Source organism: Amblyomma maculatum, chromosome 6 (assembly GCF_055883805.1).
Source record: "Amblyomma maculatum isolate TAMU_Amacu chromosome 6, ASM5588380v1, whole genome shotgun sequence".
Taxonomy (NCBI): domain Eukaryota; kingdom Metazoa; phylum Arthropoda; class Arachnida; order Ixodida; family Ixodidae; genus Amblyomma; species Amblyomma maculatum.
The window spans coordinates 20,171,884-20,185,227 of record NC_139349.1 but is presented as its reverse complement, the minus strand read 5'-3'; the positions used below and the strand labels follow the sequence as shown (position 1 = coordinate 20,185,227).

At 44.2% G+C, this 13,344-nt stretch overlaps 1 protein-coding gene across 2 annotated transcripts in view; it reads left to right on the top strand.

Annotated features, from left to right (window-relative positions):
* The first annotated feature begins 12,217 nt into the window (after positions 1-12,217).
* LOC146185198 (endothelin-converting enzyme 1-like) overlaps positions 12,218-13,344 on the top strand; it is a 40,414-nt gene continuing 39,287 nt past the window's right edge. For both annotated transcript variants that reach the window (XM_084606166.1, XM_084606165.1), the window contains exon 1: positions 12,218-12,768. The gene's annotated coding sequence lies outside the window, so the exon portion shown is untranslated. The remainder of the gene's footprint in view (positions 12,769-13,344) is intronic.

Sequence of the window (13,344 nt, the reverse complement as noted above, 5' to 3'; positions counted from 1 at the left end):
TAATATTAGTTAGCAGACACTGTATAAATAGGTTTGTTACCTCACTCGAAAAATATTGATTTTAAAACATAGCAGTGTATTAGTCGTGTTATTGCCGCTCGGAAAGCACTGCATTAAAACATGTCAATCTCAAACTCTTGTCCTCCTCTCCTCTCATGGTTCCGGACTAATTACGGTGCCTCAACCTTCCTTCTTCACGCTGTTTCTTTCAGTGTCTGACGCTGCATTGGCGCTCAGTGCTGACAATAAATTGATAAAAGAAACAACAATAACAACAACAAAAACATATGGGTACCCACCTTATCCAGAGGGTATGCTCAGTAAAATTTGCATTGCAAAGCATAGCCTAGTCTAGGACGGCTCATGAATGAAGGTAAAGCCAAGCAAGGTATTGGTTGCAATGGCTACAGGACGTGGCGCTTCCATCAGCTGCTTCTCTTCTACCTGGAAAGCCAATCGGTGCGTTTCTCCGCTTTTATTGGTTTACGTGTCGTTGCGTTCAGGTGCTTCACTTCAACGTTCTGGGCAGTATGATCTGCGACCTCCTCGGTTCGAGGCGCTGTACAGCAATCGCCCTCTCTTTGGTATTAGCGAAGTGGTTAGGTCCAAGCTTCCGTTGGCGAACCAGATGATCCTTTCTACCTATCCACTCATCCGACCTCGTTGATCTGTCAAAAAAAGCAACATTGTCACGGCTATTTGTGAGTGCTGAACAAATAAATGAAGGAGGAAGACGACGGTCATTTAGTGTCTATGTATGTTGAGTCTAACCAGGCAAGCTGAGGTGATGATCCAGGGTTGGCAAAAGAATGTCGTCATGTATGCGACAGCGTTAGCTCTAATAACAATAAGTGCGCTATAATGAGAATCTCTAGTTCTATGAAAAACTACTCCAATACACATTTTGGATTCTGTCGGCTTTAATTTCTTTTTGGCATCGGGACGGTGCTCGCTTCAGGTTAAATAGAGTTGGAACTAGCAGAGTTTAAATAGTAAGGCAAGAAATATTTGCATGCTGCCGGTTAATAGAATGCAAACATATTGTGCGGGTCGTCTTTTGTCGCTTCATATTGGTTCAAGTCAAATACAAAACTGCACCGGCGCGCTGCGTAATGAGATTCTGCAAACTGCAAAATAGCCACTTGAGATGTTTGAAATGTATTCCTAAGCACCCTCGAAATCATCTCGGCTTTTTTTTTTCTTGAGACAAGACAATGAACAATGTAGTTCTAGGCAATGAACCTGATTAAATGCGGCCGCTAATTAGCGTTAGTGATTGGGCATTTCTCATCGGCACTGCATGCATACTTTTCTGCGAAGCTTAAAAGCCACATCCATCAAAACTTCAGGTACGGCGTAGTAAAGGAAGGTCGGCCATATATTCGAAGATAATTGATGTTTCCTGAAGAAGGATAGGTAGCTCGTTTTTTGTATATGTGCAAAGGTACGAAGTAGATGGTGGACGACTCATTCCGAATAACACAGCTTGAACAAAGGGTTAGGAAATGTTCACGCCAGGAATGCTGCACTGTGTGAAGCAAGCGAATAGCAGGATAATTTCACCGTCCAAATGCATTAATTTCGCAGTCTAGCTGGCGTCATGGTGTTTCTGTGATAGATACTGAACCCTACACTCTGAACAGTCACTGTTAAATATCACAGGCTTTGTCAGCGCATAATCTCTAAGTTTAATTTTGACATGTATGCTAATAACAGGTAAACTGGGTTTTCACTTGTGTCTAAATATTTTCTACTACCATACATGGCACAATTACTTTTGAAAAGGAATTAAATTACTTTACTAATTACTTTGCTGATAATCACAGAAAAGTAAATAAATTACATTACTCATTACTGTTCTCAAAAAGTAATGAAATTACATTACAATAACTTTTACTCAGTAATTCAATTACTTTTAAATTACTTTCTAATTTCCATCCAAGCAAAAACTCAGTAAAGCTAGTGAACAAAATAGCTTGTTCTCCAGACGCGAAGCACACACATTCTTTCGTCTTCCCGCTAAATTCCGTCCCACAGAGCTATTCTTTCCCTCTTTCCTACAGCACTTGCCATTACAAAAACAAGAAAACAGCAAAAAGAAAAAAAATCAATGAAAGCAGTGGTCGAATGGTCGTGAAATGACCGGCGAACCCAGCGTCTTGTTGGCCCGGAGCTGTCTCCGCCATTTGAAGGACCCGAAGAAGCTAAGTTATTTATTGCTTCCGCAGTTCTAAGAATCGACGTCGGCACCTTGTACTCACTGTTTAGTAATGATCAAGCCACGGTGGCTCACGCCATGGGCCCTTCCGCCTAACTCCCTCAACCCGAATCCTCCCTCGCTTCGTGGTGACGAGTGTAACCAGACACCACAGCACCCTATACTCCGTTTCATACATCAAGTGCAACGGATCGAATCCCGGCCTCGGCGGCAGCTTTTCGGTGGAGGCGAAAAGCAAGGCGTCCGTGTGCTGTGCGATGTCAGTGCACGTTAAAGAACCCCAGGTGGTCGAAATTTCCGGAGTCCTCCACTACGGCGTCCCTCATAGCCTGAGTTGCTTTGGGACGTTAAACCCCACAAACCAACCAACCAACTACCAAAGCTACAGCTCTTGTTTGTGCTCTCCGCATCCGCGATAAAAAATAGTGTTTGCTCTTGACGAGATAAAATAATAGTTGCTTTGTCTGCAAGCTTAATACATTTTACATTTGCCATCAACTTCATAAAAAGCACCTTTTTTAGGGAGAAAAGGTCGGATTCGGCTAATTTGTATGTTTTTTTTATGTCGTTTTTGTTCGTGCCGCGTTTTGCTGCCCCGCAACCTTGCCAGCTGTGCCACCAGATGGCGCTGGCTGTGCCCTCCGCGCTGCGCATCTCTTTTTGAGAAAATGGTTCTTTGGTGCGCATTTTTTTATAAGATCCGCTCTGTGAAGATGTATAAGCATGCGAAGCATGTTATTGCAAACGTGTATGCTCGGAATAGAGCCCGTTTCGGCAGGAACCACTCGCCTACAGAACGAGCGCGTAGTGACACGCCTCCTGTTTTTTTTTCTTGCGGACTACTTGCGTAAATTTCGCTGCGTTGCACCTGATGTATGAAACGTATAGCCGACGCAACAGGGATTGCCACTGCGCCGCGCTCCCTACTAGTTTTAAACCAGCCTTCTTGCACCATTTCTCCCTTCGGCACTCCCTTGACGCCTTGCATCCTGCTGCTTGAAGAATGGTTGCCATGGGATAACCGCACTAAGTGACCCTGCTACACACGAGATCTCAGACTCACTATTCTGCTCAATTCTCTCTCCTTTTGCCGATCCGTCACGCTGCTTCGGCTTGCCGCACTTCTTTCCTGCTTTCGCGGCACTCTGCATTGTTGTCTATCGAAAGAGTGGTGGCACACTTTAGTAAAAGTAATTTCAAAAGAAATTAATTACTTTTGCTGCGAAAGTACTACCAAAAACAATTCATTCCATTGCTAAATTACCAAACAAAAAAGTAATTCATTACATTACAAATTACAAAAAGTGATTAAATTACAGTAATTTCATTATTTCAATTAAATTACTGCTATGTCTGTCTACTCCATACACCACTTGGAAGCTCAAATATGTTTTAAAACTAACTGAGGCATAGAAATTCAAAATGTACGTGTCAGCAAAATTCCACCTAATTATCACCGAAAGAATTAATAAAAGCTTTGGGCAAAGAAACGCTAGAAGGGAAAGGTCACTGTACCAACTATAGCAACACGCGTTAACTTTATGTTTAGCGATACAGTTATTAGATGAATGACCGTATTCGTAAGCTTTGCTATGAAAGCTCTTTATAAGGCAGAAGAATATGAGGTTCAAAACACTAGTGTGACGCTGGGATCCGCTCAAAAATAAATGGGACATTTTTATTTGTCTGTGATTTATACGATGTGGGATCTATAGAAAATGGCAATTGCTTATTTTAGTTGCTGATGCAGTTTTCGTGATGCATTCATATGGGTTTAATGCCGTTCGCAGTAATGACATACTCCCTTCTGGTGATTAAACTAATATTCTTGCCGTTGACGGGCAGAGGTTATAAGAGTTGAAGAACAAAGTATAAAGCTAAATTACATTTCACTTTTTTTTTTGATAAGATGAGCTTTTCCCCTCGAGTCCATATCTTTATCTTGATCTCGCTCATTATATATCTTGTACTCCTCTCCTTTGAAGTCCTTATCATATACATCTCTCATCTTGTCTCTTAAAAGAGTACGTGTGCATAAAATATTTCCCTTGCGTATTTTATTCTATGGTACGTAGTGTAAGGCACTAGTGTAAATGAACTAATATGTGTGCGAATATGACGTAATAGCAGAAATAAATTTACCCCTTTGTGTTGCTTCGGAGCAAACGGTGCCATTGCGTCAGGGCTAAGTTTAGGTCACGCAAGGTATTAAAAATGGCTGCAATTGCTGCTTCGCAGTTTTGTTCCTGCACAGAACTTACCTCAGAACCAGCGATAAAATGTATGAAGGGGTAGCTATGCTACCGCTGGTTATGCGTGTTTCAGGGAACAGGAACGGAAATTTGACGCCGTAGCCACCGTTCAGGTGAAACAGGAACCGAAACGTCGTCAGAAAAGACATTCAATCATGATCTATATACGGGGCATAGGTGAATTGAACAGCTTGATTTATGTTTACTTATACCTGTCTTATAATTCTGAAGAATCCATGGCAAAGTTTGGTGCCTGTGTATTACCTTAGAGTGAATCGAACGTTTGCCTTTGCAAAGCTCCAAGCGCATTCTTTGAGCTAACTTCAAGCTTATTTTCTAATGTCTGACGTAACATACCTAGCAAAGGCCCCCGTTCCTATAAGCGGCCCCTCCCCTTTATCCTCAAATTTCACATTTCAGTACACTACCAAGCAAGCGCTCTCCCTCGATCCAGAAAAGAGATATTTTTCTGAAAGTTTCTTTTATAGCCAGAGATCTATGTCGATCCAACTTAATTCAAATCAATCCAACCCAAAAGTAAAAGAGGACCACGTGGCTGCCTCGTTCGTCATTTTGTTGCTTGAAGGCATCGAGAACAGTCGCGTTTCTGCGTGCGCTATGCATTCATATACAATGCAAAAAAAAAAAAAAAAGGAGAGGCCATCGAGGGGCATAGGCTGAAGGCAAAGACACACCTCGAGAGTTCAAACTAGACTGCAAGAGAATCCGAGAATGGGACAAGAAATACTAAGTTCTTCTACAACAGAATTTCGGAAAGTCCAAAGTTGGGCGCAAGTTAGCGAAGGAGCCCCTGTTTTCAGCAAGGAAGTGGACGACGAGGAATCACTTGAATGATTTGAGAGCGAGTGAAATAATACTCTTTGCACAGAAACAACCTTCGGCAATCAATTTTGGTAAACGAGCGCAGACTAGATTGCATATCTTTAATGGCCTCCATTATCTTTGGCCGCAATCTTGAATATGGTGTAGAACCGAGATGGTCCCCCCCCCCCCCCCCCTCCCCTCCCTTTATTCCCTTGTTTGGGCTCACTTATCTCTCGAGAAGGGGGAGGGAGTGGAGGTGACCGCTTGTTCGGTATGTTACTGTATTGGCCCTGGGAATAATTGTTTATGATCCTGTTTCGAGAGACTTCAGTCAAAAGTACTTGATATCTCATGATAATTTTATTTTATTAGTCGGCAATGGCGCTCACCGCATGGTTTGTCGAAAGTACACAACCTCAGTGCATTTAGCTCATGTTCCTTATCTTTACCGTGCATGTGATGTAAAGGTCACCCTGCCGATTTCAGGTGAACGATCGATCTTTACAGTGGGTAGCTGCATTTCATTCCCTCCCTACACTTTCCCGCGAAGCTCATTCGATATGCTAATGAACGACCCATTTAAATTTCTAGTCTGCACAATGACAAAAGGAAAGACCGTTTTGCCCTTATACTACGCGTATTGGGAAATTATTGGACGTTCACTTTCCGAAAGAGCGTTTCGAAAGAGGTGCACGTTTTTTTTCCCCAAGGTTGGCTAGTTTCGATGAGAGAGAGAACGAGAAATAGCCACTGCTTTTTACTGAAAGTTTTTGTCTGCACGGAGTTGCATACGATTTACCTTGGGGAAAATGTGGAGGTTGGCGAGATGGAATGCATTCATATAAACGCAACAAAAGTAAACCACGAAGAAATTCTTTGTCAGCAAATATTTTTCTTATTTTTGTTTGCCAGCTAATAGCGCAGATGTTTTCCCCCTTTTGATTTTTCCTGCGCACCAATGAACCTAGGTTCTTCTGCAAAAACGTAGAATGCTGTATGAAGGTCATGAAGACGAAGGCACAAGAACACGACTATAACGAATAGCTACAGTGTATGTGTTCGTAATGAAGTACGTAGGTAGAAAAGAATGGGACAAGTCTGCAATCTTAGCGCCTGACTGTAACAGAAGGTAAGGAAATTAAAACTTAACGACCTTCGTGCCCAATTGGTACAAGCGCCGTTTAGCTAGAGGCACTAATTATCTTTGCGACGTTTGTTCCTTCATAGACAGCCTCGAAAGCACGCTAATGCCAATCCGCAGTATCACGCCTGCAGAGGATGGACGTTTATCTTGGCTTCATGGAACCAAAATGAGCCAAACGATGCCGCGTATAAGGCAAACACTACCAAAAGAAGAAACTAATTTACGGTCAACATGACTGCAATTAGCCCCCGGCATCGGCAGGCGGGACAGTTTCATCTTGTTTCGTTCGCGTAAATCCTCCAGCCGACTGGTAACGCTCTCCGACGCCGCAAACCCTGCGTCGAACAATACCTTCATTCGGGCGAAACGACTCTGCAGAGGGAGATCCGGGAGCATCCGGTGATCTTGAAGCAGATGTCTTTTGTCGAAGGCCTTTTGTCGGAAAGAAAAGTGTGCTTCGCAACAAGTGAGGGCAGGACCCCCGAGGGGAGGTGACTAACCTCCTGTAGGCCCTTTACAATCTGGGTTGAAGGAGGGGTAAACAGACAGAAACTGGCTGGAGCCCCCACACCTCTTGGAGAGGGAGGGGGGGACCAGGTCCCTTCATTTCGCGACTCTGCCGCACCATGCAAAGCGGGCGCAGTCGCACGTGAAGAGCCCTTAGGCACTGGGAGGCGACAGGGGTGGCACTCCACGCTCATCGTTTTCAACATGACAGCACTCTGGTCACACTGCCTTTCTGGGTTGGTGATCTTGTATTTCGCCTCAGGTGAGTGAAATTTGGCTCAGTTTTAGCGCGCTGTCCGGCTCGGTGCTTCTTGATATCGCCAAGGGAGTGGTGGTCTCCAAAAGGAGATTTCTGTCGCCTCATAGATGGAGTAAGGTTGTGCACTGGCTTTTTCTTTACTTTCGAAGCAATGACTGCTCCAAGAAGTGGACATGCTAAGTTTATGCTGTAATACGGTAGTTTCGGTCCGAAAACGCCCTGATCGAAACTGAAAGGGAATGGCAGCATCCTCTCGGTGCTGTAAAGGCAGATCCTGAAAACAAGTGTCGGATTCAATCGTTTGTATGAAGCTCTGTGTAACATTATATCCGTTTTAAAAGCGTGCCTTTAAAAGAGTGGTGATATGAATTTGTATATTAAATTACTCCGAGCTCGGCGACTTGAAAAAAGCTGAAATGATATTGAATTAATTACGATTTGGTTATAGATATCTTCGCATGACTTCAACATAAGTAATATAGTCAGTGGGCCTGGGTTACTGTTATCTCAGTGACGGCGCTTTGTGGCGACTTGATGTGGCTCCTACTAAAACCATGCGAAGGTTGTTCTCTCTTTTTTTTTTTTTTTGTGTCTAATTCCATACAGTGCCAGCGTTTCAAGATAAGGAAAAAATAGTTTTTAATGTACGCCCGCGCTGGTCTGTTGCTTGCTGCTCTAGAATTAGTTTCACAAATCGAAGTCGTAAAGTTATCAGCTTTTCACGTTCGGGCTGCAAGAAATGCATTATAAAGAATGGCCAAGTATTCGGCTCCGTAATGAGTAAAAAGAAAGGCTTGCATGATCATAAGCTGAATTAAAATTATGCACATGTTAAGATATTATGACCTGGAAACCACGGAAAGTGAAGCGGGGAGGTCTGACTTTTTTCTGGCGCTGATAGGACTGACATGCAGAAACCGATGTGACGAAATGGCGTTTTAGAAACATCGAAGCGCTGATAATTAATGCAACACCGTTAGAGTTATGACGGCCACTAAGTATTCCGATGAAAGATGTGCTTCAGAATGTATTACTGGATGCCGAAACAACCTGCAGTGTCAAGGGGTTCCCGCGGGGATTAGGAAATTTAAACTTTATAAGCGCAATGATCGTCATTGCTTATAACAATTTAGGAGTATAACATGAAGTGCTAGTTTCAAGCTTATTAACTCTAAAGAAGCTTGCTAAATTAATGAATTACGCATTTTGGAGACAGTGGGCCTCGTCTTGATTAAGCGCAGCTATTAACTGGATAATATTTTGAAGCGCTCGCGGCAACGAGGACGAAAAAAAAAACACAAACAAGTAAGAGAGCTAATTCCAGCCTACTTGTCCAAACAACACTGCAAATGTTTTATATAAATTTCCACGCACTAAAGCAAATACAGCAAAAGGAAAAACGTGCCTTATTATATAGTCATGCTAAGAAAGACAAATTCCTTTCATGATCACGCAGCTGCTGGCGAACCAATGCAGTTACTTCCAAATGGCGTTATATTTTAGCTTGAATAATCTCACTTGCTAGACTATCCCGACTTTGCCAAAGGCGCTGATTAAGAATGCAACACAGTGTCTTATCTAAGCGCCATGTGCGACGTGATAATCGAAGTGATGTGTATAAAACAAAGTAGCGGGAGAAAAGCTCCAACTTCAAAAAACGCGATTGGTTTTTATAGGATCAAGAACAATATAAAATCTAAATGATTTTTCAATTTTTCGAAGAGCAGGAGCTTGAAGTTAATCTTCTGTCGCTTTCATTTGATTATGAATGCAGAAATATCTTATCAGTAAAACAAATAATTATGGTTGGGTGTATGTGGGTTAGCGTTACAAAAAGACTCAGGTTATGAGATACGCCATAGTGAAAGGCTTCGAATATTTCGGCCGCCAGATGTTCTTTAACATTTTATTTTAAATTTTTTTTAGCGTTTAAGTTTATGTTATATATTGATATGTTTCACTTGAGGGCACACATGTCCAGTTGCCCTGTCTTCACTGGGCCTCGGGAATCTCTCAAGCTATCCTTTGTAGCTTTTCGCTCGAGGCCAATTTCCTGCATATTAATTGAAACATATGTTCAACTTTCAAAATTTCAAACGCGCATTGACACCGCACAGCACGCGGCCATCTTGCTTTTCACCTCGGTCGAAAAGCGGCCGCCGCGGACGGGATTTGATCCCGCATCCCTGGTCACAGCAGTCCAGCGCCCTAACCGCTGCACCACCATGGTGGGGAGGGAAAGCTATGATGATCGTTCATTCTTGGAAAGTAAATGTTGCGTGCACGCACGTATTATCATTGTTCGACGACTCCTACAGTCAATTAAGTAAAAACATGTCTTATTTTTCTCAAATTTTTTTTCGCTTTGATTCACGAAGGAGAAGGCGTTCACAGCCATTAGAGTGGTCAAGTCCGAGTATGATACATTTGCGCCCATTTTGCGATTAAAACGCTGTTTTTAGAACAATACTGTATAGTAAGTGCAGTATTGTGCATTATTATTAACAGTTCAACACCTCCTCCCTCAAACTTTGGCTCATACAGTGAAACTGCGCATGAATCTTGCACATTGTGGTAAAGTTTGTCTTGTAGGAAGTTTGACAATGGCAGTCACCTGATTTGGTCGCGCATCATGCAGACATGTAATCGTTTGTGCCGAGATCAAGGAACCAAAAAGTATGAGCGCCGGGTCACTACCAAACGGAGGTTCGAGTGCCATCTGGTATGAGGACTCATAAGCCATGCATTGCTCACTGGGCGCATTTTTCGTTCTGGTACATTTTATTGTAGAAAAGAGATGGCTCCAGCGTCCGTGACTTTTGCTTTTTCTATATTGGGGCAGACGATAATGCGTTGGCATCACACGCAGCCAGAAGAGGGAAAGACTGTGGACAAAATTGTTGCCATACAAAAGTTACCCCGATTTGCAAACTCTCTGTGCAGTTCTACTGCAAACGAACCAGTGAATGAGGCTGGAAAATTTTAGAAAGTCTTAAACGTAAAGATGCACAATAATGTATACTACAGTACTATTCTGGGAGGAGCCCTCTCTCAAAGCTCTATTTCAGTATCTGCATGCAGCATAATAATAACAGTAATGCAGTAGTGTAGCCGAGGTCTGCGCTTTGCCCTAAACTATTATCTCATATCTGCGTAGCGCCACAACCAGCCGCCAATACCGCAAGCGCGAATTGCCACTAAGTCCCAGGTGTGGGTATTCCTAACCCGTACCTGGCTCATCGGGGCTATTGCGCATGCGCTTTCAGCACCTGGCGGTAGCAGTACACGTTAGCTGCCTATGGTAAGGCTACAATTTGATTGTATTATCCACTTCTGATGCGTCAAATATATTGCAGCCGAAGCTGCGCCGGCCTCTTCAGAGTGGCGTCTTCGCGCGGCGACGGCGGTGGGGACAAGAGACCCTGAATCCTGCACACTGGAGCCCGAGCGCGGGTTGTGCTACGCAGCCTTCACACTCTACTTCTTCGACGCGGAGACGGGCACGTGCGAGGAATTCCTGTACGGCGGATGCGGCGGCAACGCCAACCGATTCGGCTCGCTCGCCGAATGCCTCGCCACTTGTGTCCCCAGAGCCGCCAAGACGACGAGCGCCTCGCGCGACGACTAGGAAAAGGAGGAGGAGGAGGAGGAGGAGGAGGAGGAGGAGGAGGAGGAACTCTTCTGAAGGCTGCCGCTTCGCATGGTACCGCCGCATGGTGCGTCATCAAGATCGCGGGCAACGACAACGCCCAGCGGCGAAGACCATAAACTGTAGAGCGGAACTAGCGTCGCATAATGCCCCTTTTATTGCCCCGAATTTTTGTTTACGCGAGTAACACACGCCGACAACCATCGTCCTGGTTACGACCATAGCATAACTACTAAACGAGATTAGAAACGAGTGCAGTTGCTCAGCGGACACGCCGTGCTAAGATGACGGCCTCAGGCACGGAGTTGTATTGACCGCGAAAATAAGTCTTAAATGGGGGCAGTAAACAAAAAGAAAATTCCCGGCATGTTTGCTGTTTCATTCACTTTCCCGGAGCCGTACTTTATTGCATTATGTTTTCCTGACTCATTTTGCGTGTGGTAGAAGGAAGAACCGTCGTATCGATGTGTTGGTGGTTGTAATTTGTGACCTCATGATTTATAGCTAAACAAGAAGCGTCATTAGTCACCTGCAAAATCAAAGGCCGTTGGCCGAGAAAATTAACTGTGTGAAGAACGATTAGAAAATACGGCTCATGATCTCTTCCCGGTTGAATTGATTGTGACAACCGTCACAGCACTGCGGACGGAAAACATCAATATGCAAGTGTTGTAAATAGGCCGGACATAGGCGCTTGCAAAGCGGGAACCTGAAAAATGTTCAAATCTCTTTGCTGCCGTAACTAGGAAGGTAAAAACTTTTAATTTATATATTGCCAAATGCAGGGCTAAGAACAAGATAGAGGAGGCAGAGACCGAACCGAGAGAAGCGTTGAGCATTCAGTGTCGAGCGTTCCATGTTCGTATAATATTTGTGCTTCCAATCAACTACGGAGTTCAGTGGCCTTGGCATTCGGTTACTGATACCAAGATCGCGGGCTTAATCTAGGCAGCGGCGGCAGCACTTCAACGGAGGCGAACTGCTAAAACGCTTGTGTGCTGTTGGACATGACTGCACCTTAAAAAAATGCAGGTGGGGTAAATTAATGGCAGACAGCAACTTTCTAGTCCATACTCCATGCTTCGGTTCGGAGTGTTAAATCGCACCGTTTGATTCGAGGCATTGCTTCTGTCGTTTTTATTCGTCCTTAATTCATCACAGCAGCATGGTACCGTGGATTAAGGGCCCAACTTCAACGGCCCATACTGAGCGTCGGCGCTCAACGTCGGAGCCGCTGGCGTACGCTGGAACCGGTTTGCGCATGCTTGTGGACGCCAGCAAACTGCAGCAAACTCGAGTGAAGCGCCGATATCTCGTCATGTTACATATCGGCGTCAGCATTCACGCAGGCGCTGCAAGCTGAACAGCCAAGTAGACGGTCCCAGCTCGAGAAGCGCGATTACGGCCCCATGCTTGTTCCCTTTCCAGATTTACGCTTCACTTCGGGACGGCGCCGCTGCCCCGGACAGACGACGGTTGCGAAGTGCTGTTAAAGAATTGCCCGAGTGTACGTTCTTACGACTGGGTTAAGCGGGAATTTATATCTACGTCGGATGTTATTTCCCAAGTGGGAACTTACAACTGTAGGCCAATGGCCATCAATGAGATAAGAGAGTCGCAATTTAAAGGGGTTAGTGATTGAGCGCGTTGTAACGTGCATGTGCGGGAACGAGAACCCACAGAAGGACCCGCATATAGGAGCCATTAACAGTCTGAAGTGCTCCCCCACGCCCGCTCGTTTTTAAAGCACGATGTACAGACTTGGAAAAGGTGACCGCAAAAGAAGGCTGCGCTAGTGAGTACAGTGCATAACAAATAAGGACTTGGACTTGGTTCAGTCTTACCTTATTATCAAGAGCCTGGGATCGGAGCCAGTGACTGTGTGCCTCCGTTTGAGCAGTTAAACAAGTAAAGGTACAGTATATTTTGTTTTACTCTGAAAGGCACAGATAAGATGTTGACAGAATTTGTTCCACGCAGATTTAGTAAAAGCAGTGACAATCACAGGATGTTTGCGAGCATGTAATTGGGTTGTTTGAGCGTTAGCCGTAGTGTGACATTTAAGGGACATGTTCTGCTTTTTTCCCCTCACAAAGTCAAACAACCGAAAATGAGTCCCGACTTGCTCAGCGCTTTAGTGATACTATGAAGTGAGTTGTTTTGAAAGACTGTGTACTGCAGTGGAAGTTAGCTTGCACACCTGTTTAGACAGGCCCTTTAGGACGTAGTACTCTGTGCAACCAAGAAATCCCGCAAGGGCTTTTTGCTTTCTTTGTCACAATGATTTATGCGACACACCGACGTCGCGTCGCCAACGGCTTAAAACTGAAGAAGCCAAGAGAGGTAATACTTTAAAACAGCGCATTCATCAAGTCTCAATGCGATACCTGTAAAAAAAAAAAAAAGAAAAAAAAAGCAGGCTTACTTCTAGAACCATGCCGAGTTTTTGATATTAGCACTTGCGAGCTAAAAAAAAAAAAAAGAAAAAGA